Raw genomic sequence first — 24467 nt, forward strand, 5'->3', positions numbered from 1 at the left:
GTTGGTGTTTTGCAAGTCCAAGTATCTGTCTTTGTTGGTTTGTATATCTAAAGTGCCTATCTTTCTCTGTTTGCAAGTCTGATTCTATTTGTTTGCATGTCTGGGTTGGTGTTTTGCAAGTCCAAGTATTTGTCTTTGTTGGTTTGTATATCTAAAGTGCCTATCTTTCTCTGTTTGCATGTCTGATTCTATTTGTTTGCATGTCTGGGTTGGTGTTTGCAAGTCCTGGTATTTGTCGTTGTTGGTTTGAATATCTAAAGTGCCCGTCTTTCTCTGTTTGCAAGTCTGATTCCATTTGTTTGCATGTATGGGTTGTTCTTTGCAAGTCAAATGATCTGTCTTTTTTGTTTTTTATATTGAAAGTACCAGTATTTCTCTTTTTACATATCTGATTATAATCTTTTTGCGTCTCTTTTCCAGTGTTTGTTAGTTCAAGTATCTGTATTTTTTGTTTTGTGTATCTAAATTATATGTCTTTATACGTTAGCATGTCTGCTTCTATTTGTTTGCATTTCTGGGATTGTGTTTGCAAGTCCAAGTATTTGTCTTTATTGCTTTGTATATCTAAAGTGCATGTCTTTCTCTGTTTGCATGTCTGATTCTATTTGTTTGCATGTCAGGGTTGGTGTTTGCAAGTCCAAGTATTTGTCTTTGTTGGTTTGTATATCTAAAGTACCTGTCTTTCTCTGTTTGCATGTTTAATTCTATTTGTTTGCATGTCTGGGTTGGTGTTTGCAAGTCAAAGTATTTGTCTTTGTTGGTTTGTATATCTAAAGTGCAGTTCTTTCTCTGTTTGCATGTCTGATTCTATTTGTTTGCATGTCTGGGTTGATGTTTTGAAAGTCCAAGTATTTGTCTTTGTTGGTTTTTATATCTAAATTGCATATCTTTCTGTGTTTGCATGTCTGATTGTATTTGTTTGCATGTTTGGGCTGGTGTTCGCAAGTCCATGCATTTGTCTTTGTCATGTTGTATATCTGAAATGCCTATTTTCCTCTGTTTTAAAGCCTAATTATATTTGTTTGACTGTCTGGGTTGGCGTTTATAATTACAAGTATTTGTCTTTGTTGGTTTGTATATCTAAAGTGCTTATCTTTCTCTGTTTGAAGGTCTGATTTTATTTGTTTGCATGTCTGGGTTTGTGTTTGCAAGTCCAAGTATTTGTCTTTGGTGGTTTGTATATCTAAAGCGCCTGTCTTTCTCTGTTTGTGTGTCTGATTCTATTTGTTTGCATGTCTGGGTTGGTGATTGCAAGTCCAAGTATTTGTCGTTGTTGGTTTGTGTATCGATAGTGGTTGTCTTTTTCGGTGTTTATGTCTTATACGTTGTTGGTGCTAGTGTTTGTCGGTTTTTACAAGTTAAATTACCAGTCTATAGCGCCGTGTAGATCCAACTAAACAGTTTTTCGCTGTTCGCAGGCCTGATAATATAGTTTTACTTTTATGTGGTAGTTTATGCATTTAAAATTTTTTTGCTTGGCTTGTTTTAATTTCTAAAGAACATATGTTTATATATTTGAATGTCTGAGTCTATTTGTTTGCATGTCTGGGTAGGTGTTTGCAAGTCCAAGTATTCATCTTTGTTGGTTTGTATATCTAAAGTGACTGTATTTCTCTGTTTCCATGTCTGATTCTATTTGTTTGCATGTCTGGGTTGGTGTTTGCAACTCCAAGTATTTGTCTTTGTTGGTTTGTATATCTAAAGTGCCTATCTTTCTCTGTCTGCATGTCTGATTCTATTTGTTTGCATGTCTGGGTTGGTGTTTTGCAAGTCCAAGTATCTGTCTGTTGGTTTGTATATCTAAAGTGTCTGTCTTTCTCTGTTTGCATGTCTGATTCTATTTGTTTGCATGTCTGGGTTGGTGTTTTGCAAGTCCAAGTATATGTCTTTGTTGGTTTGTATATCTAAAGTGCCTATCTTTTTCTGTTTGCAAGTCTGATTCTATTTGTTTGCATGTGTGGGTTGGTGTTCTGCAAGTCTAAGCATTTGTCTTTGTTGGTTTGTATATCTAAAGTGCCTGTCTTTCTCTGTTTGTATTTCTGATTCTATTTGTTTGCATGTCTGGGTTGTTGTTTTCAAGTCCAAGTATTTGTCTTTTGATGTTTTTATATCTAAATTGACTCTATTTCTCTGTTTTAATTTCTGATTCTATTTTTTTTGCTTGTCTGGGTTGGTGTTTTGCAAATACAAGTATTTGTCTTTGTTGGTTTGTATATCTAAAGTGCCTGTCTTTCTCTGTTTGCATGTCTGATTCTATTTGTTTGCATGCCTGGGTTGGTGTTTGCAAGTCCAAGTATCTGTCTTTGTTGGTTTGTATATCTAAAGTGCCTATCTTTCTCTGTTTGCATGTCTGATTCTATTTGTTTGCATGTCTGGGCTGGTGTCTGCAACTCCAAGTATTTGTCGTTGTTAGTTTGTATATCTAAACTGCCTGTCTTTCTCTGTTTGCATGTCTGATTCTATTTGTTTGCATGTTTGGGTTGGTGTTTGCAAGTCCAAGTATATGTCTTTGTTGGTTTGTATATCTAAAGTGCCTGTCTTTCTCTGTTTGCATGCCTGATTCTATTTGTTTGCATGTCAGGGTTTGTGTTTGCAAGTCCAAATATCTATCTTTGTTGCTTTGTATGTCTAAAGTGCATGTCTTTATCTGTTTGCATGTCTGATTCTATTTGTTTGCATGTCTGGTTTGATGTTTGCAAGTCCAAGTATTTGTCGTTGTGTATTGTATATCTAAAGTGCCTGTCTTTCTCTGTTTGCATGTCTGGGTTGATGTTTGCAAGTCCAAGAATTTGTCTTTGTCGGTTTGTATATCTAAAGTGCCTGTCTTTCTCTGTTTACATGTCTGATTCTTTTTGTTTACATGTTTGGGTTGGTGTTTGCAAGTCCAAGTATCTGTCTTTGTTGGTTTTTATATCTAAAGTGCCTATCTTTCTCTGTTTGCATGTCTGATTTTATTTTTTTGCATGTCTGGGTTATTGTTTGCAAGTCCAAGTATTTGTCTTTGTTGCTTTGTGTATCTAAAGTGCCTGTCTTTCTCTGTTTGAGTGTCTGATTCTATTTGTTTGCATGTCTGGGTTGGTGTTTGTAAGTCCAAGTATTTGTCTTTGTTGGTTTATATATCTAAAGTGCCAGTTTTTCTCTGTTTGCATGCCTGATTCTATTTGTTTGCATGTCTGGGTTGGTATGTATATCTAAAGCGCCTGTCTTTCTCTGTTTGCATGTCTGATTCTATTTGTTTGCATGTCTGGGTTGGTGTTTGCAAGTCCAAGTATTTGTCTTTGTTGGTTTATATATCTAAAGTGCCTGTCTTTCTCTGTTTGCATGTCTGATTCTATTTGTTTGCATGTCTGGGGTGGTGTTTGCAAGTCCAAGTATTTGTCTTTGTTGGTTTGTATATCTAAAGTGCCTGTCTTTCTGTGTTTGCATGTCTGATTCTATCTGTTTGCATGTCTGGGTTGGTGTTTTGCAAGTCCAAGTATTTGTCTTTGTTGCTTTGTATATCTAAAGTGCCTGTCTTTCTCTGTTTGCATGTCTGGGTTGGTGTTTGCAAGTCCAAGTATCTGTCTTTGTTGGTTTGTATATCTAAAGTGCCTATCTTTCTCTGTTTGCATGTCTGATTCTATTTGTTTGCATGTCTGTGTTGGAGTTTTGAAAGTCTAAATATTTGTCTTTTTTGCTTTGTGTATCTAAATTGCCTATGTTTCTCGTTTCCATTTCTAATTCCTTTTGATTGCATGACTGGGTTTGTGTTTGAAATTCAGAGTGTTTGTCTTTATTGCTTTGTATATCTGAAGTGCCTATCTTTCTCTGTTTGCATGTCAGTTTCTATTTGTGTGCATGTCTGGGGCGGTGTTTGCAAACTCCAAGTATCTGTTGTTGTTGCTTAGTATGTGTAAATTGCATGTCTTTCTCTGTTTTAGTGTTTCAGACTCTGTGCTAGGAGATCTGGCTAGGTGTATGCAAGTCCAAGTACTTTTCTTTGTTTGTTTATATATCTAAAGTGCCTGCATTTCACTGTTTGCATGTCTGATTCTATTTGTTTGCATGTCTGGGTTGGTGTTTGCAAGTCCAAGTATTTGTCTTTGTTAGTTTGTATATCTAAAGTGCCTGTCTTTCTCTGTTTGCACGTCTGATTCTATTTGTTTGCATGTCTGGGTTGGTGTTTGCAAGTCCAAGTATTTGTCTTTGGTGGTATGTATATCTAAAGCGCCTGTCTTTCTCTGTTTGCAATTCTGATTCTATTTGTTTGCATGTCTGGGTTGGTGTTTGCAAGTCCAAGTATTTGTCTTTGTTGGTTTGTATATCTAAAGTGCCTGTCTTTTTCTGTTTGCATGTCTGATTCTATTTTTTTGCATGTCTGGGTAGGTGTTTGCAAGTCCAAGTATTTGTCTTTGTTGGTTTGTATATCTAAAGTGCCTGTCTTTCTCTGTTTGCGTGTCTGATTCTATTTGTTTGCATGTCTGGGTTGGTGTTTGCAAGTCCAAGTATCTGTCTTGGTTTGTTTGTATATATAAAGTGCCTGTCTTTCTATGTGTGCATGTCTGATTCTATTTGTTTGCATTTCTTAGTTGATGATTAGAAAGTCCAATTATTTTTCTTTTATGGTTTATATATATAAAGTGCGTGTCTTTGTCTGTTTGAATTTCTTATTCTATTTGTTTCCATGTATGTGGTGGTGTCTGCAAGTCAAGCAATATGTCTTAGTTGGTGTGTATATCTAAAGTGCATGTCTTTCTCTGTTTGCATGTCTGATTCTATTTGTTTGCTTGTCTGGGTTGGTGTTTGCAACTCCAAGTATTTGTCGTTGTTAGTTTGTATATCTAAAGTGGCTGTCTTTCTCTGTTTGCATGTCTGATTCTATTTGTTTGTATGTCTGGGTTGGTGTTTGCAAGTCCAAGTATCTGTCTTTGTTGGTTTGTATATCTAAAGTGCCTATATTTCTCTGTTTGCATGTCTGATTCTATTTGTTTGCATGTCTGGGTTGGTGTTTGCAACTCCAAGTATTTGTCGTTGTTAGTTTGTATATCTAAAGTGCCTGTCTTTCTCTGTTTGCACGTCTGATTCTATTTGTTTGCATGTCTGGGTTGATGTTTGCAAGTCCAAGTATCTGTCTTTGTTGGTTTGTATATCTAAAAAGCCTATCTTTCTCTGTTTGCATGTCTGATTGTCTGGGTTGGTGTTTTGCAACTCCAAGTATTTGTCTTTGTTGCTTTGTATATCTAAAGTGACTGTCTTTCTCTGTTTGTGTGTCTGATTATATTTGTTTGGATGTCTGGGATTGGTGTTTGCAAGTCCAAGTATTTGTCTTTGTTGGTTTGTATATCTAAAGTGCCTTTCTTTCTCTGTTTGCATGTCTGATTCTATATGTTTGCATGTCTGGGCTGTTGTTTGCAAGTCCAAGTACTTGTATTTGTTGGGTTGTATATCTAAAGTGCCCTTCTTTCTCTGTTTGCATGTATGAGTATATTTGTTTACATGTCTCGGTTGGTGCTTGCAATCCCAAGTATTTGTTTTCGTAGATTTTTATATCTAATGTACCTATCTTTTCCTGTTTGAGCGTCTGATTCTATTTTTGTGAATGTCTGGGCTTTTGATTTCAAGTCAAAGTATTTGTCTTTGTTGGTTTGTATATCTAAAGCGCCTGTCTTTCTCTGTTTGTATGTCTGATTCTATTTGTTTGCATGTCTGGGTTGGTGATTTCAAGTACAAGTATTTGTCTTTGTTGGTTTGTATATCTAAAGTGCCTATCTTTCTCTGTCTGCATGTCTGATTCTATTTGTTTGCATGTCTGGGTTGGTGTTTTGCAAGTCCAAGTATCTGTCTTTGTTGGTTTGTATATCTAAAGTGTCTTTCTTTCTCTGTTTGCATGTCTGATTCTATTTGTTTGCATGTCTGGGTTGGTGTTTTGCAAGTCCAAGTATTTGTCTTTGTTGGTTTGTATATCTAAAGTGCCTATCTTTCTCTGTTTGCATGTCTGATTCTATTTGTTTGCATGTCTGGGTTGGTGTTTGCAAGTCCTGGTATTTGTCGTTGTTGGTTTGCATATCTAGAGTGCCTATCTTTCTCTGTTTGCATGTCTGATTCTATCTGTTTGCATGTCTGGGTTGGTGTTTGCAAGTCCAAGTATTTGTCTTTGTTGGTTTGTATATATAAAGTGCCTGTCTTTCTATGTTTGCATGTCTGATTCTATTTGTTTGCATGTCTGGGTTGGTGTTTGCAAGTCCAAGTATTTGTCTTTGTTGGTTTGTATATCTAAAGTGCCTGTCTTTCTCTGTTTGCATGTCTGATTCTATTTGTTTGCATGTCTGGGTTTGTGTTTGCAAGTCCAAGTATTTGTCTTTATTGCTTTGTATATCTAAAGTGCATGTCTTTCTCTGTTTGCATGTCTGATTCTATTTGTTTGCATGTCCAAGTATTTGTCTTTGTTGGTTTGTATATCTAAAGTACCTGTCTTTCTCTGTTTGCATGTCTGATTCGATTTGTTTGCATTTTGCATGTCTTTCTTTGTTTGCATGTCTGATTCTATTTGTTTGCATGTCTGGGATTGGTGTTTGCAAGTTCAACTATTTGTCTTTGTTGGTTTGTATATTTAAAGTGCCTGTCTTTCTCTGTTTGTGTGTCTGATTCTATTTGTTTGCATGTTTGGGTTGGTGTTTGCAAGTCCAAGTATTTGTCTTTGTTCGTTTGTATATCTAAAGTGCATGTCTTTCTCTGTTTGCATGTCTGATTCTATTTGTTTACATGTTTGGGTTGGTGGCTGCAAGTCCAAGTATTTGTCTTTGTTGGTTTGTATATCTAAAGTGCCTGACTTTCTCTGTTTGCTTTTCTGATTCTATTTGTTTACATGTCTGGGTTGGTGTTTGTAAGTCCAAATATTTGTCATTGTTGGTTTGTATATCTAAAGTGCCTCTCTTTCTCTGTTTACATGTCTGATTCTATTTGTTTGCATGTCAGGGTTGGTGTTTGCAATTCCAAGTGTTTATCTTTGTTGCTTTGTATATCTAAAGTGCCTGTATTTTTCTATTTGCATGTTTAATTCTATTTGTTTGCATGTCTGGGTTGGTGTTTGCAAGTCCAAGTATTTGTCTTTGTTGGTTTGTATATCTAAAGTGCATGTCTTTCTCTGTTTGCATGTCTGATTCTATTTGTTTGCATGTGTGGCTTGATGTTTTGCAAGTCCAAGTATTTGTGTTTGTTGGTTTGTATATCTAAAGTGCCTCTCTGTCTCTGTTTGCAGGTCTGATTCTATTTGTTTACATGTCTGGGTTGGTGTTTGCAAGTCCAAGTATTTGTCTTTGGTGGTTTGTATATCTAAAGTGCCTGTCTTTCTCTGTTTGTGTGTCTGATTCTATTTGTTTGCATGTCTGGGTTGGTGTTTGCAAGTCCAAGTATTTGTCGTTGGTAGTTTGTATATCTAAAGTGCCTGTCTTTCTCTGTTTGGATGTCTGATACTATTTGTTTGCTTGTCTGGTACGGTGTTTGCTAGTCAAAGTATCTGTCTTTGTTTGCTTGTATATCTAAAGTGCCTGTATTTCTCTGTTTGAATGTCTGATTCTATGTTTTTGAATGTCTTTGTTGTTGTTTGAAATTCAATGTCGCATTCTGTGTAGGTTTGTATATATAAAGTGCCTGTCTTTCTCTGTTTGCATGTCTGATTCTATCTGTTTTCATGTCTGGGTTGGTGTTTGACAGTCCAAGTATTTGTCTTTGTTGGTTTGTATATCTAAAGTGCCTGTATTTCTCTGTTTGCATGTCTGATTCTATTTGTTTGCATGTCTGGGTTGGTGTTTGCATGTACAAGTATTTGTCTTTGTTGGTTTGTATATCGAAAGTGCTTATCTTTCTCTGTTTGCATCTCTGATTCTATTTATTTGCATGTCTGGGTTGGAGTTTTGCAAGTCCAAGTATCTGTCTTTGTTTGTGTGTATATCTAAAGTGTCTGTCTTTCTCTGTTTGCATGTCTGAGTCTATTTGTTTGCATGTCTGGGTTGGTGTTTTGCAAGTCCAAGTATCTGTCTTTGTTGGTTTGTATATCTAAAGTGCCTATATTTCTCTTTTTGCATGTCTGATTCTATTTGTTTGCATGTCTGGGTTGGTGTTTTGCAAGTCCAAGTATTTGTCTTTGCAAACAGAGAAAGATATGCACTTTAGATATACAAAGCAACAAAGACAAATACTTGGACTTGCAAACACCAACCCAGACATGCAAACAAAAAAATGTGGGGGCCCGGTGGCCCTTTGGGGGCCCGAAGGGGGGCATTGGGGGACCGGGGCCTTTGTGGGGCCGGGGGCCCTTTGGGGAGGGGGTTCAGAGCCCTTTGGGGTTGGGGTAGGGGGGTTGTTGGGGTAGGGGACCTCACAACACTGTTCAAATGGAACTTGTGTATTATAATGACCAAAGAGTTTCAACCTAAAATCCTCTTCTAAAACATCTTCCAAAATCATCTTCTAAAATGCCTCAAACGGTTCCGCTCAAATCATCTTCTCAAATGTCTCAAAATGGTTTCACCCAAATAATCCCTAAACGTAATTTCTGCATGTTCCTTCTGTTTTTGGCTTCCCTGCGCTGTCACATTTGAAATTACTGGGAAACCCTTTCCCGCGTAAATCTCTTCATCTCTAAGATGTTCTTGGTTGCACTATTATGGCTTCGATAGAATATCAATTTATCGCTAAGTCTAATAACCTGAGAAGCCGTATTTAAAAATTGAATATTAATTTATATCTTTAGAGTCCCACATAATTCCAATGAAACAAGTGATGTCAATTCTAATTCCCTTTCGTGAATCAATAATTCCCCTTAAAAACATCAAATGAATTCCCCTTTCTTGAATAAATAATTCCTCTTAGAAACAACAAATAAATCCCTTTTGCTTGAATCAATAATTCCCCTTAGAAACCACAAATTAATTCCCCTTTCGTAAATCAATACGTTCCCCTAACGATTACGCAATCAATTTCTCAAAAATTCTCTCCCCTTCGTGGATCGATAATCCTTGAATAAATTATAACCTGTCGGCGTTAAACCAAATTGTAGATGGCAGCACGGTGTTCGTACCGTAGTCGATAGGTCATTCCTACTCCTATTGTTATATTCTTTTTATTTCTGCAGTTCTAGAGGAGCACCAAAAATCGAAGAAAACTGTCTAAGAGCTCATTTGAAAGCTAATGCTTACATCTATGCGCTTAGTAAAGTTTGTCTTGATAGTGCCTTAGAAAGGTAGTATATGGCACCAAAAATGAAAACTTTTGGCGTTATTTCTGGCTTGGAAGCGTAAACGGTGTACCACTGAAATATACATGGCCAAATATTCTTACCCCTCTTAAGTGCCCCCACTTCCAGTCCCCTTAGTAAGTATAAATTAAAAACAAGTTCAGGAAAAATATTTTCATTCTCATTCAGTGCTTATTCTGGAATAATGATAAACAGTATTTATTTTTATCCTAACAGTAATAGCAGATTACAAAAGCACATCTTTGAGAAGTTCGAAAGAGCTTGAATCTTGGGGCATCTCAATCAGGGTTTTACACCCCCTCCCCCATCCCCCCGTCAAGACGTGCGTGAGTGCCACTGGTTTTGATCACACACAGAGCCGCCCTCTGGGGGGGGGGGCCCTGTCCCGAAAATTTTGAGAATTTTCTCGTTTTATCCCTGCATTCTTTCTAATAATATAACATTAATGATGAGCTCTATTAAAATGTTGACGCCCAAGAAGCAAAGATAATAAAAGTATACTTTCTTATTAGAAGTTTAGAATTCTCTGCAGCATTGCGACAGAATAATTACAATAATGATCACTCAAATTTCTGTAAACTATATTGACTATACATCTAAAATTATTTGAATCTACTTAAGTTTTCTAGGAACTTCTAAAAAATGCACATATTACAATATTTAACAAATAATCAAATTTTTATCCGCAAATAAATACCAATGATAACATACCCATTGTACCCTTTATGTGACAGAACTGTAAAGTTTTGTGAGAAAGGTTAAGAGAAGTGCGAAGTAAAACCTCTATTTAATACCCTAATGAACAAAAACGCATGTTGACTTCTTAATTTTTGCTACCTAAGCTAGACGAATTTTTTTGTAAGGTTTATCTTGTATATGTAAGATACCTAAAAACGAACATAATTAATTTCTTAAAAACAAAGGTTTTCTGATGCGAGTAATGAGAGAAATTGAAACTTGAAACAAACAAAAACTATCGCTGCGCGAGTTACGCAAAATATTTCTAGAAAACTAGTCCAAAAAACTGCCTCCTGATATTTCCCTAAATCTGTAGAATTTGGAAAAACTGGCGCTTCACTGAAAGCTCAACTTGCTTGAGTTTTTTTTTAAGACAACTATATGCTAAAATTTATTGTTTTTTTCCTGATCAGAGATAATTGAGAGCCTTGTAAATTAGTGTTTTATTTTCTGTAGGCTGCTTGAGTGTTTTGGTTCTAATCCTGAGTTGTTGCGTCGATTTTGTGTCAAAAGACCTTCATAAGTTTATGATTGATTTTTTGTTTTGTTTGTTTTGCTCTATTACTACTAGAATAACTGATTGGCTTCCACTGGAAACGGTATAGTTTTTTATGAGTGATCAGTATAAATTCTACTAAATGGCTGAAATCTTTCTATCTCTTTCCCTCTCTCTCTCTCTCTCTCTCTTCGTATATGAGTTAGTGCTTAAATAGTATCCTCCATCTCTTACAAACCACAGAGCCTCCGAGGCTGATTTTCTTTTTTGTCTGCGAATATATCTTATCTCAAAACGCTGCGCTTCATATAAATGGCCACACAGGTTCGACCCTCAGAAGAAGGGGGCTTCAGAGGATCTTTTTTTAAAGGGGGATATAGTGGAAAATTGGAAGAAGCGTAATTTGTGGTCGTAATTTTAGTCTTTTTAGCCAGGGAGATCCCTTAGGATGATCTTAGGGGGAAATCCTATTGATTTAAGTCTTTTTAAATCAACTTTTTTCTGTCAAAAAATTACTTCACATGACCAGTACTAAACACAAGCGTCAAATAGAGGTACCAATATGTTAGACAACTTGCGGTAAAACTCAACTTTTTCACCATTTCTTAGTTTTCCAAGAAAATAAATGACTTTCTAATGAACGTCACATCTCAAAGGTCTGTCAATGCGTCATCTATCTGGTTGGAGAAAAATCAACACAGTCGCCAAATGATTGAATAAAAAAATATCCTATCTGCACTAGTTTTAACATGGCATGATGAAATGGTCACAAGTGTCACCGAAAATATTGATGTCCAGGTCAATTTCTTCCTCAACTAACTTTCTCAGACCCCAAAAAATTGTAAATACCTTCTGCTGAATTGATAACAGAAAAATGAATTGAAGTCAGCAGTGAAAGAGCTAGTCTTATTTCATCAGAATCATTGAAATCTTTAAATTTACAGCAGGAAATAACAAATTTCCAAACGAGGTGTGATTCTTTCAAAGCCATCAAACAGTTCATGTTAAAGAACTGTAAATAAGGAGCGACGAGGCTCAATAGTAACCGAAACTAAAAAAAACGAAATTTTGATACTAATAAACTTATCAAAAGAATCAGCTCATTATGCTGATTCCAAATATATCAGTCATTCAGTTTATTGCTGGCTATCAAAGGCTATGAGCCTGAGAACATTTGCCTTATGTTGGAAAAGGGTGGAAAATACCCCCTAAAAGCCAAAGAATGTTAATGAAAATCACGCCATCAGATCCAGCGTATCAGAAAACTATACTGTAGAGGTTTCAAGGTCGAAGAAAGATCACGGATGCGTGCTTATTTGTTTCTTGTTTGTTTGTTGTTTTTTCAGGGGTGGTCGCATCGACCCAATGATCCCAGAATATCGGGAGGGGGCTCATTCGAACGGAAATTAAAATTTCCGGTGATCTTTTAATTGACCAAAAATACTGGAGGACAACTAGGCCCCCTCACACGCCCCTTTTTTCCCAAAATCTTCCGATCAAAATTTTTAGATTGCCATTTTGTTCGGCATAGTAAAAGGCCCAATAACTATGCCTTTGGAGATATCACAACCCTCAACAGCCCCTGGGGATAGGTCTTTAAGTTGTAAATTTTTCCAGTTAGTTGCGTATTGTATTTCCTATTGAAAAGTATACCGACATTTTTCGGGTGGGGAGTAGATTTTTGGCTAGAGGGATTTTCTACGGGGAGAAATTTCCATTGGGAGGTAAATTTCCCGGAGGGGGGGGGCGAACTTTTCACTGGGGCGAATTGGCCAGAATTCCTATGCGAAATTCGTCATTTTTTTGTCTTAATTTCTCTTTGTCAACTTAATTTTACACGTGGAGATGTTAAGCGTAATTGTGCGGGGAAATTCTCACCGGGATTGAAATGTCCAAGGATCTTTCCGTCGGGAGGGAGATTTTTCCATGGGGGTGGAGCCGGATTTCCTGGCATTATCTAAATAACGATAAGAAATTAAATTTAAAAAACACGTTTTTCAACTGAAAGTAAGGAGCAACATTAAAACTTAAAACGAACAGAAATTATTACGTATATGAGGAGGATTACCCCCCACCTCAAGCCGTTGCTCTTTACGTTAAATTTTGATTTTTGTCCCAGTTTTATACGAACGTCTCCTGAAACACAAGAGTCGTTTAGTTAGAACAATAAGAACCTTTCTTAAAAACACTAAAAAACTTTAGCGTGAAGAGTGAGGTGTTGAGAAGAGGGCAACCCCTTCATGTACGTAATAATTTCTTTCTTTAAGTTTTAATGTTGCTCCTTACTTTCAGTTGAAAAACCTGTTTTTTATTTAATAGTAATCAAAAACGAAGTCGTGATTCAAGTGTCTCTATTTGCTCTTGTTTGCTGTAGTTTTTACTTTCCATGTTTTTTTGCAAAACCGCATTTGTCAAATACAGGAAAGAAGTTAAATCTGTAAATCTTCTGTGGTTCTTATCGCACCCTTCCCCCTTCCCTTCGTTCTAAAGAATGAGAGTGGGGTTGGAAATAAGAGTAGCAGAGTCAAGACGGACCTTAAAGAGAATTTGAAGAAAATCTTTTGTTCAGATTAGCACTCTTAGCCATGAAAAAAAAGAAGAAACTTACAGCAAAACATTTCGTTATAATTAAAATTTACCTCCTCCCCCCCCCCACACACACACACCACTGAGGTCAGGTTGATACTAACAGAGAAGCTCAATATAAGTTCATATTTGAGTTTGCGGGCGTGAAATTCCAATGAAGCACCGTTAAAACCAAAAGTAGGCCAATAGCAAAAAAGGATACTTTCATCCGCCTCTGAACTTGATCAGGGCGGAAATAGAGCAGTAAATGATGTAATTTTTCAATTTGATCTCATTTTCGGTCTTCCCAGACTTTAATTAATACGAAACAACCTTTCAATCTACCAAATACTGCACAAATTAATATCTTGATTTTCACACACACCCACCCCCTTCTGACCTCGCTTAGGTCGAATGGTGTACTAATAAACGGAAAAGTACTGTCTTCCTTTTCGGTCTCCCCAGATTAGAATTAAAAGGAAGAACCTTTCAATATATATTTTATGAATTATGCATTATATTGTTATAATCCCCGAAATGGTATTTTTTTATCCCTTCTAAACTTGCCTAGGATGGAAATGGGGTACTAATTGATGGAATTTTTCGATTCTGATGTCATTTTCGATCTCCCGATACTAACCGACCTTTCAATCTACCAAATACTGCAAACTTTAAGATTCTCATTTTTTATCCCTCTCTGTACTTACTCGTTTTTGCTGTGTGACCAGACGTGAACGCCTCACCCGATATCTAGAAGACCTCGCTTAGAGTGGAAATGGGGTATAACGGATGACATTTTCCAATTTTGATGTCAGTTTTGGTCTCCCGGATTTGAATTAATAGGAAACGACCTTTCAATCCAGAAAATATTGCAGAAATTTAAATCAAAGGTTTTCTGTCCTTTTCTCCCTCTTTTCCCCTGAAAAAAGAGGTATTTCTGCACGGCCGATTTTGGCTATTTTATTAAGCGAATTTTTCTGTACATTTGATGGCAAAAACATTTCTGTTGCGCAAATGCCGAGGTATGGCCTTTTTTCATAGTTTTACTGGACTATTCAGGCCTTGGGGCCTGTAGGGATTAGTCATTTCATTTATTCAATTATTTTTTTTAATATATATTATCTTATCCCAAAATGCAACAGTCTTCGCCTACTAATAAACATTTTTTTTAACTGAACAAAAAGAAAAACAAGTCACCTAATAAGTGGAGCAAACAGAGACAAAATTTAGTTTAGTTTGATCGTCCTTTAAAACTAATCGTGTATTGTAATTGACACCAGAAGCAACTCAATTGGGAAACAGAAAACTTACAATATCAAGAAGTTACTGCAATGGAGACCAGGAAAGTACACTTAAGCAAGCAAACTGTTTTACAACATTTTGGTAACACAAGGAATCATTCTACCCTAATTGGTGTATGCAAACTAAAATGTAAGAAAAGAAAAACAGGCCAAAAAGAAACTAACAATGAAATAGGATATAGGCTTTGCAGCATGAATGATTCATCGACTTGAGAGATGACTGTGACCAAATTATTCACAGTGGGCAAATAGTGTCTGTAACAGAACTGAGAAAGCTGAATTTATTGATATGTTTTGAAACAGTACTTACGCTATTCTTTCAACTCTATTTGACTTGAAAAACACACCTTTAATTTGCAACAGCAAATTAAAAATTTTCTAATGGACCGACTGAATTTAGAGTCTCAAACATTGGTTATCAACGACAATTCTTTCTTAAAGTTTCATATTTTCTAAAAAATATAAAGAGCCAATTCGTCTTCAAGCGGTAGCTGAATACTTATTTACCTGCAAACATTATACATGATGTTTTTATAACATCTTTAGTTTAGCAACACCGTATAATGCGCATTTTTGAAGGAGATGTAGTCATAATTTAAAGGGGATGTAGGAGGGAAAAAAGGAGTTAATTCTTGGAAAGGGTCCCCCCTCTTCAAAAATTTTGGTAGTTATTTCTGCAGTTTCTTCTCTTCTTTGTCTCTATAGAGTGAGTAAGTGTTTCTTTAGGTTTTTGTCTTTTGTCTAAATCTGTCCAATGTTTATTGTTTTTGCCTACTTTGTGAAATTTTCTTAAGATGAAACATGTCATTACCATTGAAAAGGTTTGCTGCTCTATTTGCTTACCACAGGATCACAGTGATTATTTTCTTAAAACCTTAGCAAATCATCCATTTAGCACAAATTTCCTAGATTGAAGAACTTGGGATAAATTCTATAATAATTTCGTCAACCTCCAGAAGACTGTTCCTAGAGTAAATTCTATTATTGTTCACTTTGAAGGTGTATGAGTTTTTCGATGATAAGCAAGTGTTGCGCTATCTCACCAGCTCTTTAGCATCTTCATTATCAACCTCCAAGCACATACTTTTTTCCTCAGAAGCAATGCCATTAACTGCAACGATAAGTTTATGCTAAATTCATATTTCTGTAATGATATCTCCAAGATTGCCTTAGGATGGCAATAGTTAGTTGAAGGTTACTTGTCTGTTATAGCGCCTACGTTTATATAGAAACTAAGTAGAGCCTGTTTCTCTGACTAATCCTAATGGAATATCATAAAATATGATGATGAAAATATAATACTCTATAAACAAATTTGGGCTATATATTTACACATTAGGCGGGGGGGTACAGTGTAGCGGGTCTGCATGCAAAATGTGTTAGGTACAATTATTCTGCATATTATGAAGTAAGAATTGTTTTCTAACTTCAGACTGTCCAAATACTTTGCCCCCACTCCCCAACCCTAATGTGCAAATACATAGCCCAAATTATATATTTCCCCTCTATTCTGTCACTCACGCTAAGCTGAAAGAAACTAACCAAGAAACCGGTTGTACTTAGCTTCTATATACATAGGCGCTATGTTACAGACAGGTAAATATACAATACCGATTAATGCAATACCACTTAAGACACAGGGCTTTAGAGTAAAGTTTCTTAAAGTTTAACATGAGCTGCTGGTTCAAGGGCTAAATTAGTGGTATTGCATTGAGAGGTAGGTATTTGACCTGATCAGAATCAAATACATTCTCTAAGTAATCCTCCAAAGCTGGAGGGTGAGTGAGATCATTATCTAACACGAGAAGAGATTCTAATGGCATTTTTTTGTCGGTGTTTTTTCCACACTTGGGACTAGAACTTCATGACTCGACCGAAATTGCCTCGTCAATCGAGCCTTCATATCAGCTCACCACATAATGGTAATTTACTTTTAATAACATTACCTCCAACAGAAACTCTTAGATTATCAGAACGACAGATCGGCACTGGCTAGATCTTTAAATCACTGCTCGCATTACCACATAGTAAGAGAATGAGTCTGTTTTTATTGGCTGGTGTCCTGGCAACAATTTTTCTTCCTTAGTAATACAGATGGCGCCATATTTTTCCAAAATAATCCAGTTTCATTTGCGTTAAACATCTGCTAAGAGAGAAACCTGCTCAGATTGTCATACCAGTTTTTTGTTGTTGTTTTTTAAAATGTCTTTTAAATTTGGGTTACTGTGGGCCGTAGTCTGTTCTTTACTAGGTTGCAGCTACTACTGCAACCACGATCGCTAAAATTGACCAAAATTTCTCCACTTCTTCCTTGTTTGAACTCGCCACCTCTCCATGCTTAACAATACTGTAGTTATCACTTTCTTTCCAAAATTTTTCAAACTAGCCTATACTTCAAATTCAAAAGTGTCACCAGTACTTGTACAAGGGATTTTCTTAGAATCAACATAAATATCAAGTGCTTTCTCACAAAATAAATTATTCACATATATTATCACCTTTCAAATCTATGTCATGAATAAGCGATAACTTTGCATTGTCCTCGATTATTTGTGGTCTTTGTTTAGTAACAACAGTTGCTTCCTTTGGAAGATAAAAAAAAAAAAATCAACTGAAAGTAAGGAGTAACATTAAAACTTAAAACGATCAGAAATTATTACGCACATGAGGTACCTCGCTCTTTACGCTAAAGTTTGAGTTTTAGTTCCAATTATTTAAGAATGACTGCTGATACGCAAGGACCGTTTAATTAGAATGATGAGCTTTTTACCAATTCAAAAAACACTTTAGCGTAAAGAGCGAGGTACTGAGGAGGTAGCAACCCCTTCATATACATAATAATTTATGTTTGTTTTAAATTTTAATGTTACTCCTTACTATCAGTTGAAAAAACTGGTTTTTTATTTAATTTCTGATAGTTTATATTAATACTGGGAAATCCAGCTCCTCCTCCGAAGGAAAATTCCCTTCCCCACGAAAACTCCTCCATGGAAAGAACCTCCCACGTAAGCACCCCCCCTCCCGAAAATATCTTTATACTTTCCAATAGCCAATACTACATGTAAGTAATGGGCAAAGTTCATAACGCAGCCCTTCCCCGGGGGGCTTTGGGGGTCATGTCATTCTCAAAGACATAGTTATTACATCTTTCGACCATGCTGAAGAAAAGGGCTATCTCAAAAGTTTTATCGCTGCCCTTCAATATTTTTGATCACTTAAAAAAGGCGCTAAAACTTTTGATTTCCGATTAAATGACCCCTCTCTCGATCTTCTAACATCACTGGTTCCATACGATCACCCATGGGGGAAACAATAATAATAAAAAAAGAACAACAAACAAATTAACACACATCCGTGATCGTGTTTCTGGCAAACATTTTAAATCCTATATTTTTGCATATAGGAGCTTGAAACCTCTAAAGTAGAGTTCTCTGATATTCTAAATCTTATGGTGTGATTTTCATTAAGATCACTTGATTTCTTAGGGATGTTTCCCCTTTTTTCGAGAATTAGACCAATTTTCTCAGGCTCGTAACTTTTGATGGGTAACATTAAACTTATGGATGTTATATATTTTGAATAAGCATCAAAATTCGATTCTTTTGATGTATCTATTATTATCAAGACTCTGTTTCTTACGGTTTCGGCTACTATTGAGCCGCGTTGCTCCTTACTTACAGCTCGTTACCACAAACTGTTTGATCAACTGCATTGATGACTTCCAGTGTTCTTTAAATTCATGGATATCGTCAACTTTACCATTCGAAACTATGTTGCAAGATAAGACACACACACGCCACTTCTATATTTTACGATTATTTCCTTCTTCATTTCAATTGCCCCTTTTCACAGCTTTCTTTTTACCTTCATAGGATCACTTTAGATTTCCTTCGAGACCTGACTGAGGGCTAATTCAGAGAAAACAAACATCCTATGCAATAAGAAAAAATAAATGCACAGTGCAACAAACGAAAGTTCACAAAGTGGTGGTCGATTCGAGAATGTTTACTTTCGGCCAGTTTCGCAGACAGCCACACATCATTGGTGTTTGAGAACCGAAATTTTGTTCGGAAACGGAGGCATTTGACTCGAATTTTCGTTTCGAAAGCCGATTATTTCAAACAGTGCTTCTTGCTTCTAAATCGGTCAATATTCATTGAAAATTTGATAAAACGCGATAAAACGCTCCAAAACGCTCTAAAACGCGTTAAATTACTTTCGTCTCCTGACATTAAATTCCCTTATATACAAATGGAGTCCTGTATATATGGAAGAAGGATGTTAATCCTTCACGTATTCGTAAACTATTTTTAAATTGCCCACCAATTTTTCCCCTGAATGCTAAGGAAATAGGACTTTCTTTTCACGGCCGTAGATTAAGGGACTATGATTTTTCAAGGGAGATCTGATGTTCAAAAAAAAAAAAATGCAGTTTTAGACCTAGTCTCCCCATTTTTCCGTGTTTAGTCCTTCATTCTCAATTTTAATCTGGGATCCTATGACGAATCTAGTTGGGAGGCGCCAGTTTATTTACAAAACTGAACTGGGAAAGCAAACAAGTGTGGAGCAAACAAAACGGAAAGACAGCATTACTAAATAAAACATTCAAAAGGTTTCGCGCCGAAATTGGAGTCTAAAAGTTGCATAGCCCGAACTATGTAACTCAATACGTAGAATGTGACCTGTTTATTCGAATTTTAGAAAAGTCTGACAGGAAGGATAACTGAGAGATTAAGATCATACCAACTGAATACCCAATCTTCAATGTTCTATGAAAGAAAAACTATCCTCAAATTACCCCATAAAAAAGTATTCAATATAGAAAGTGAAGGCTACTCTATATTTTTAGAGGAGTCTTATCAGATTTAGAAGGTACTATAATTAGAAGCGTTTTTCTTTCAATAGTTTATCTTTATTTCAGATAACGACAAAGCTGCTGAAAATGAGAGGCCAGTGTAGTCGATAAATAACGAAGCAAATATAGTGGCTCATTAGACTACCCAAATACATTAACAATATATTTAGAAAGTTCTTTAAATTTTTCTCTAATTTTTTAATTTGCTTTAATTTTTCTTTTAATTTCTAAAAAAAAAATCAAAGGGTTCCAAGGAGCTCATTTAAAGATGTTGTGCCCTACTCAAAGTTGATTTATGAATTATAATCAAGTTGCCATCAATCCATGGCTAATTTGAGAAAAAGCCAAGACAGTTGATAGTCTGAGTGAGAGGCATAGCTAGCATAAGCCTTTTTCAGGAATGTATAAAAATGATGTTCCAAGAACTTGATGCTCGAAAGTGGGATATCTGAATAGGGTATGCCCCATAAATCAGCCCAGCCCAATCCAAAACGGAGTCTAGAAAAGACCATTCATAAACAAAGGTTGCCAAAGCTAAGGAACTAGAATGGAGGATCTTCTATCGGTTAAGATTTTATAGAAATTACTAAACAATTGCTGTACGAATTTTTCGTTAACGAATTAAAAACTGTGAACGATAAACGGAAATAACCAGCTAGATTCAACTCCATGTTGCTCGGAAACGAAACCAGTCTAGAGTAGCTCGAGTAATTATACGAATTGCATAGATTAGATCAGTGGTTCTCAAACTTATTTAGACACTGTACACTTTTTCACCCACAAATCATTTTAGGTAGCCCTTCTCAGTTACCGGTACTAGGCAAACTATAGCTTACCAGCCGCGTACCTCCTAGAGGTACGCATGCCCACAGTTTGAAAACCCCTGGATTAGGTGATTATAAGAATGATTAAAATGGTTATTCTGAGTCTTAAGCGACCTACTCTGTAAGTAAATTTACTTCAATTAAAGGAAATAACCAAGTGACCTAAATTTAAAATCGAAGGATCTGAAGGACAAAAATAAGCTTTAATTAAATTCTACTTCAAAGAGAAGACTAACTTGAATGCATAATTCCGTTTCAAAGCATCGTCGTGACAAACATATCTTTCTAAAACAAAGACAGTCACAAACAAAATCATTAACAAGAATATGAGGATATAAACATGTTATGACGAAAAACAACGAAACTTCAACTTTATCGTCAGAGCTCACTCATAAGGGCCGAAAGCTCATTCAAAGAATTCACAGAAGAGAATAAAATCGTTTTCTGTTTTATATTAGACTTTCTTTTGTAGACACGATTCTTTGACGAAAAGGTACGATGTGTCTTTTTTTTCTTTGAAATTCAGTCAAAATCTTTTAAATACAGGTATTATTGATATTATATCCCGTATTTAAATTTGCGCCTACTCGAAGTAAGTAGACTATCCTTTTGGAGTATAATTTCCTTTTCGTAGGCACCATTAGCCATTTTTAGTTACCCTATGAAAAAACATCGCACAAGTCTCAAATAAAAACAATCTTTGGCAATTTTGCTCGAAACAGAAAAAGTTGTGGATTCGGTTTGTGAATTTTGCCGGGTTGTTGGTCTTGTGGGTTTATAAATTTTGCTGTGCCACATGTTTGCAATTCATCAATCCAGTTTTATAAACTTCTTTATTCGATTGGTCACTCGGAATCCTGTTTAAAAAATCTAGTTTGTCAATGGAAAAGCTCTAGGATAAAGCGATCCTGTGCATTGCGGCTGTCTCTAGCTTTGGGTAGAGTAGACAGAAGTCTCCTAGGTCTACTCTCTCTAGATTATAAGTAACCTAACGTAAAATTTTGAGGACCCTGTTTCCAATTTCAGTAATGTAGTTTGTGAATTTTACTTTTACAATGCACAAAGTAATGAAAATACCAAAACCCTATAGGGCAAAAATGCCTCTACAATACTTAAAATCATTATTCTACCCACCAGTGTCAGGAATATATTTCAAATTATACTAACAAAATGCAGGAAATAGTTCAATTGATAATAGAGCAGCGATTAAACTCCTTTTCATTGCAGAATTCAATTTATCTTTATGGACTTTGCTTGATGACTCGCAGTCTTGAGGTATCTTCTTATCTTTCTATTTTAAAACAGTCTGCTCCAAATTCTTTGAAATGTCCCTGTTTAACAAAAGCTTACAAAGCAATGTGAATCGTCCTCTTTTGTATTTATATTATTAACTCCCAAATTTAAAGTCACAATAGCGTTTACTCTTTTGCGGGGATTGGAAGAAAAAATATAATAGAATGTTTACAATATCCTCTGAACATTCCATCGTTCTTTCATGATCTTTTTAGAGGCAGAAAGACTGTTTCACTAGTGACTGAATTTACCATTAGACTAGTATTTAATATTTTGGTTCATTGCAAGAGCTTGAACATCCTAATGAACAGCTAAAAAGACAAAAATAAATCTTGCACCCCTTCTCTAAGGTGGTCGGTATCATACCTACATACCGGGTTAAGGTCCCATTTCCCCATGTGTCCGTCCCTGTTTTCAAGTAAAATATTAGACAAACCAATTTAAAATTTACAAAAAAAAACTCGTACAAGTAAAGTTTTAGGAATCTAAGACAATGAATTATAAAGTAAATTTAAAAGTGAATTTTTTACTTATGCTGAAACTTTAGTTTCACAACTAATATGCATTTCTAAACATACTTCAACTTTTACTGCAACGCTTTTGACGCGTTCCCCCCTCTTCTCGTTTATATTCTCATTTTAACGCTTCCTTGAGCAGGAAACCAACTTAGAACAAAAACAATTTTTTTATGGATACTAGCTTATGCGGTAAGCTTCTTACAAAAACATATACAATGTAATAAAAACAAACAGGCAAGCAGGTATTGTTGTTCCAGAGAATTAGCAACACAAGAACGTGAAATTGAAAAATGGCAATTTCCTTTAAAATGACTGGAACTCTTTCCAGGTGAGTGGCCTTACAAACAGTTTATATTTAAAATTCACGAAAAAGGATATAGTATGGTCTAAAAATGTTCTTATACTTCATGACAGCTAGTTTTAAATTAGTCACTATGCAACAAGTTTGCATTCCGGATCTGTGCAATTATTTAGATTTCTTCTATCACATACAGTTTTGCGCAAACAACATTCTTTGGTTTAATTTCGTGGACTTTCGGACATAACAACTTTTCTTTTAATTGAGCATGGTATTTATTATGGTACTTGTCGGTTATTGGAAACACACCCAAGAAGTGAAGTTAGGTTAATCCTAATGAAATATAACAAAACATGACGATAAAATGATACTTTAGAAGTAAAACTATCGAAACCCAGCCTGACCTAACCCCACCCCCTAATGTGCCCAAATATAGCCCAAATTACACAAATCCAATGAATTCTGTCTAAGTCCAATGAATTGTATCATCCGTCACTTGTTTTTGTAGCTATGAAACCGGTTTTCTGAAACGTGACCTAAGCGTAACTGAATGTGTTTCCTATAACCGACAAGTACCTTTATTATCAATAATTTTCTTTTATAGGGTTTCTATTGCAACTTCTAACATTGATTTCAAATAATTTTCTAATTGCACTGGAGTTTTTCTAAAATATTTTGTTGATGCGTGTCGTTTGGGATATTTTAATTCATCTGTCTAGAGCACAGCTGTTCTTCCTCGACTGCAATGCCGTTAGCAGTGCTTACTCTAAAACTAATTTGACCCAACCTCTGATTACTCACAATCTATTAAGAAGAACGTTCAAGCAAAGGGTTTTAGCCGTCAGTGGTCATATATTATCCATGCAGTTTACCCCTAAGGTGAAAAACAAAAAAAGTGGCTTAAAAAACCCATTAAAATTTAAACTGGAGAAAAACCTGAAGTGATACAGCAATCATAAACGCGCATCCAGACTCTACGTGAAGAACTACTTCACGACTGATTTAACACATAACAGATACTAAATCGTTACCGTTACACCTAAAGGTCGTAACAAATATTCGCATATCAGAGATAATTGCGAAAAAAAATATTTTCAAAGCCGTTCTTAAAGGGAGAACCAGAAGGAGAGTGTACGTTCAATCACATTTTGATCCGGCTGATCTAGATTGCTCTGCTGATTCTATCTTCAAGAACGACCACGGTTTTTGACAATTATCTCAGAGGCATCAAAATGTAAAATATGAATTTTAGGAGCAACGAAATGACAGTTGACCATTGTTGTTAACCCAGTCACGACATCTTAAAATACTACCTACTTGAGTTGTGATTATGCTTCCGAGAGCAAATTTAATAAATGTCCTTGTACTGGCCTATATTACGTACCTTGGAGCCATTTCCACCGCTGACTGGGAAAAAAGCAATATAACATAAAACTTTACGGTTTTTATAAAACCATAAGGTAAAAAAACAAATCTAAAACATATGAAAGACTATTCGGTGGCATACTTGCCACAAGAGAACTTGGTGATTGGATACATATTCTTAATGAGAATCCATAGACTAGTAAGAAAAAAAAATTTCTCAATAAAACAGAATGTCATGTAAAAAAAAAAAAAAAAAAAAAAAAAAAAAAAAAAAAAAAAAAAAAAAAGAACCTGGAAAACCTCAACAAAATCCAAAATTATTTAAGAAAACCATAAAGTAACTTGATCTTTTTGGAACAGTAAAATTTATAATAATTATCATGAAAAGATTGCCAGTCATATCTGTTGGTCCAAGGTTGGAAGCTGTGGCTAATCACCAGAGAATCTTGGGCTCAACTCCAATACCAGCAGCAATTTTCTAAAGCAATCTTCTTTATTTAGTAGAATTTACTTCTCAATGATTCTAAGACAGTTGGCTTTTCTAGAGCTATTTCTTGATAGTTTTTCAGCCCTATTCGGGCCAAAACCATCGTTTAGCATCACCAAATGGCATAAACTAGCACTTCGCTGAGGCAAGATCTGGTTTGCTTCTTAAATTAATTTGAACATTAAATTTCTGTTGGAGTGAGTCCTCTCTCATGATGCTCTACAACAACTGATTCAACCCAAAGATTCCCAAAAAGAAAAAAATGCGAATACTTAGCTTCAAGGCAAAAAAAAAAAAATAAAGAAAAATCATACTCATTGATATAAAAGCTTCAAACCTCTGGTCTAAGTTTATGGGGATGTGGAATTTCATGGTATGATTTTCATCATTATTACACCACTCTTTTAGGCGGTTATCCCTTTTTATATAAATAGACAAAGTGTTTTATGTAAATGACTACATAAACACATTGTTTGTATAAATTTATGCAAA

The 24467-nt window shown here is 35.6% G+C and overlaps 1 protein-coding gene across 4 annotated transcripts in view; it reads right to left on the reverse strand.

Annotated features, from left to right (window-relative positions):
• Positions 1–24467, reverse strand: part of heph (polypyrimidine tract-binding protein 1 heph) — a 261216-nt gene that overhangs the window by 183531 nt on the left and 53218 nt on the right. The gene's annotated exons all lie outside the window — the stretch shown is intronic.

Source organism: Artemia sp. Qi Xiang Cuo, chromosome 14 (genome assembly GCF_049724085.1).
Source record: "Artemia sp. Qi Xiang Cuo chromosome 14, ASM4972408v1, whole genome shotgun sequence".
Taxonomy (NCBI): Eukaryota; Metazoa; Arthropoda; class Branchiopoda; order Anostraca; family Artemiidae; genus Artemia; species Artemia sp. Qi Xiang Cuo.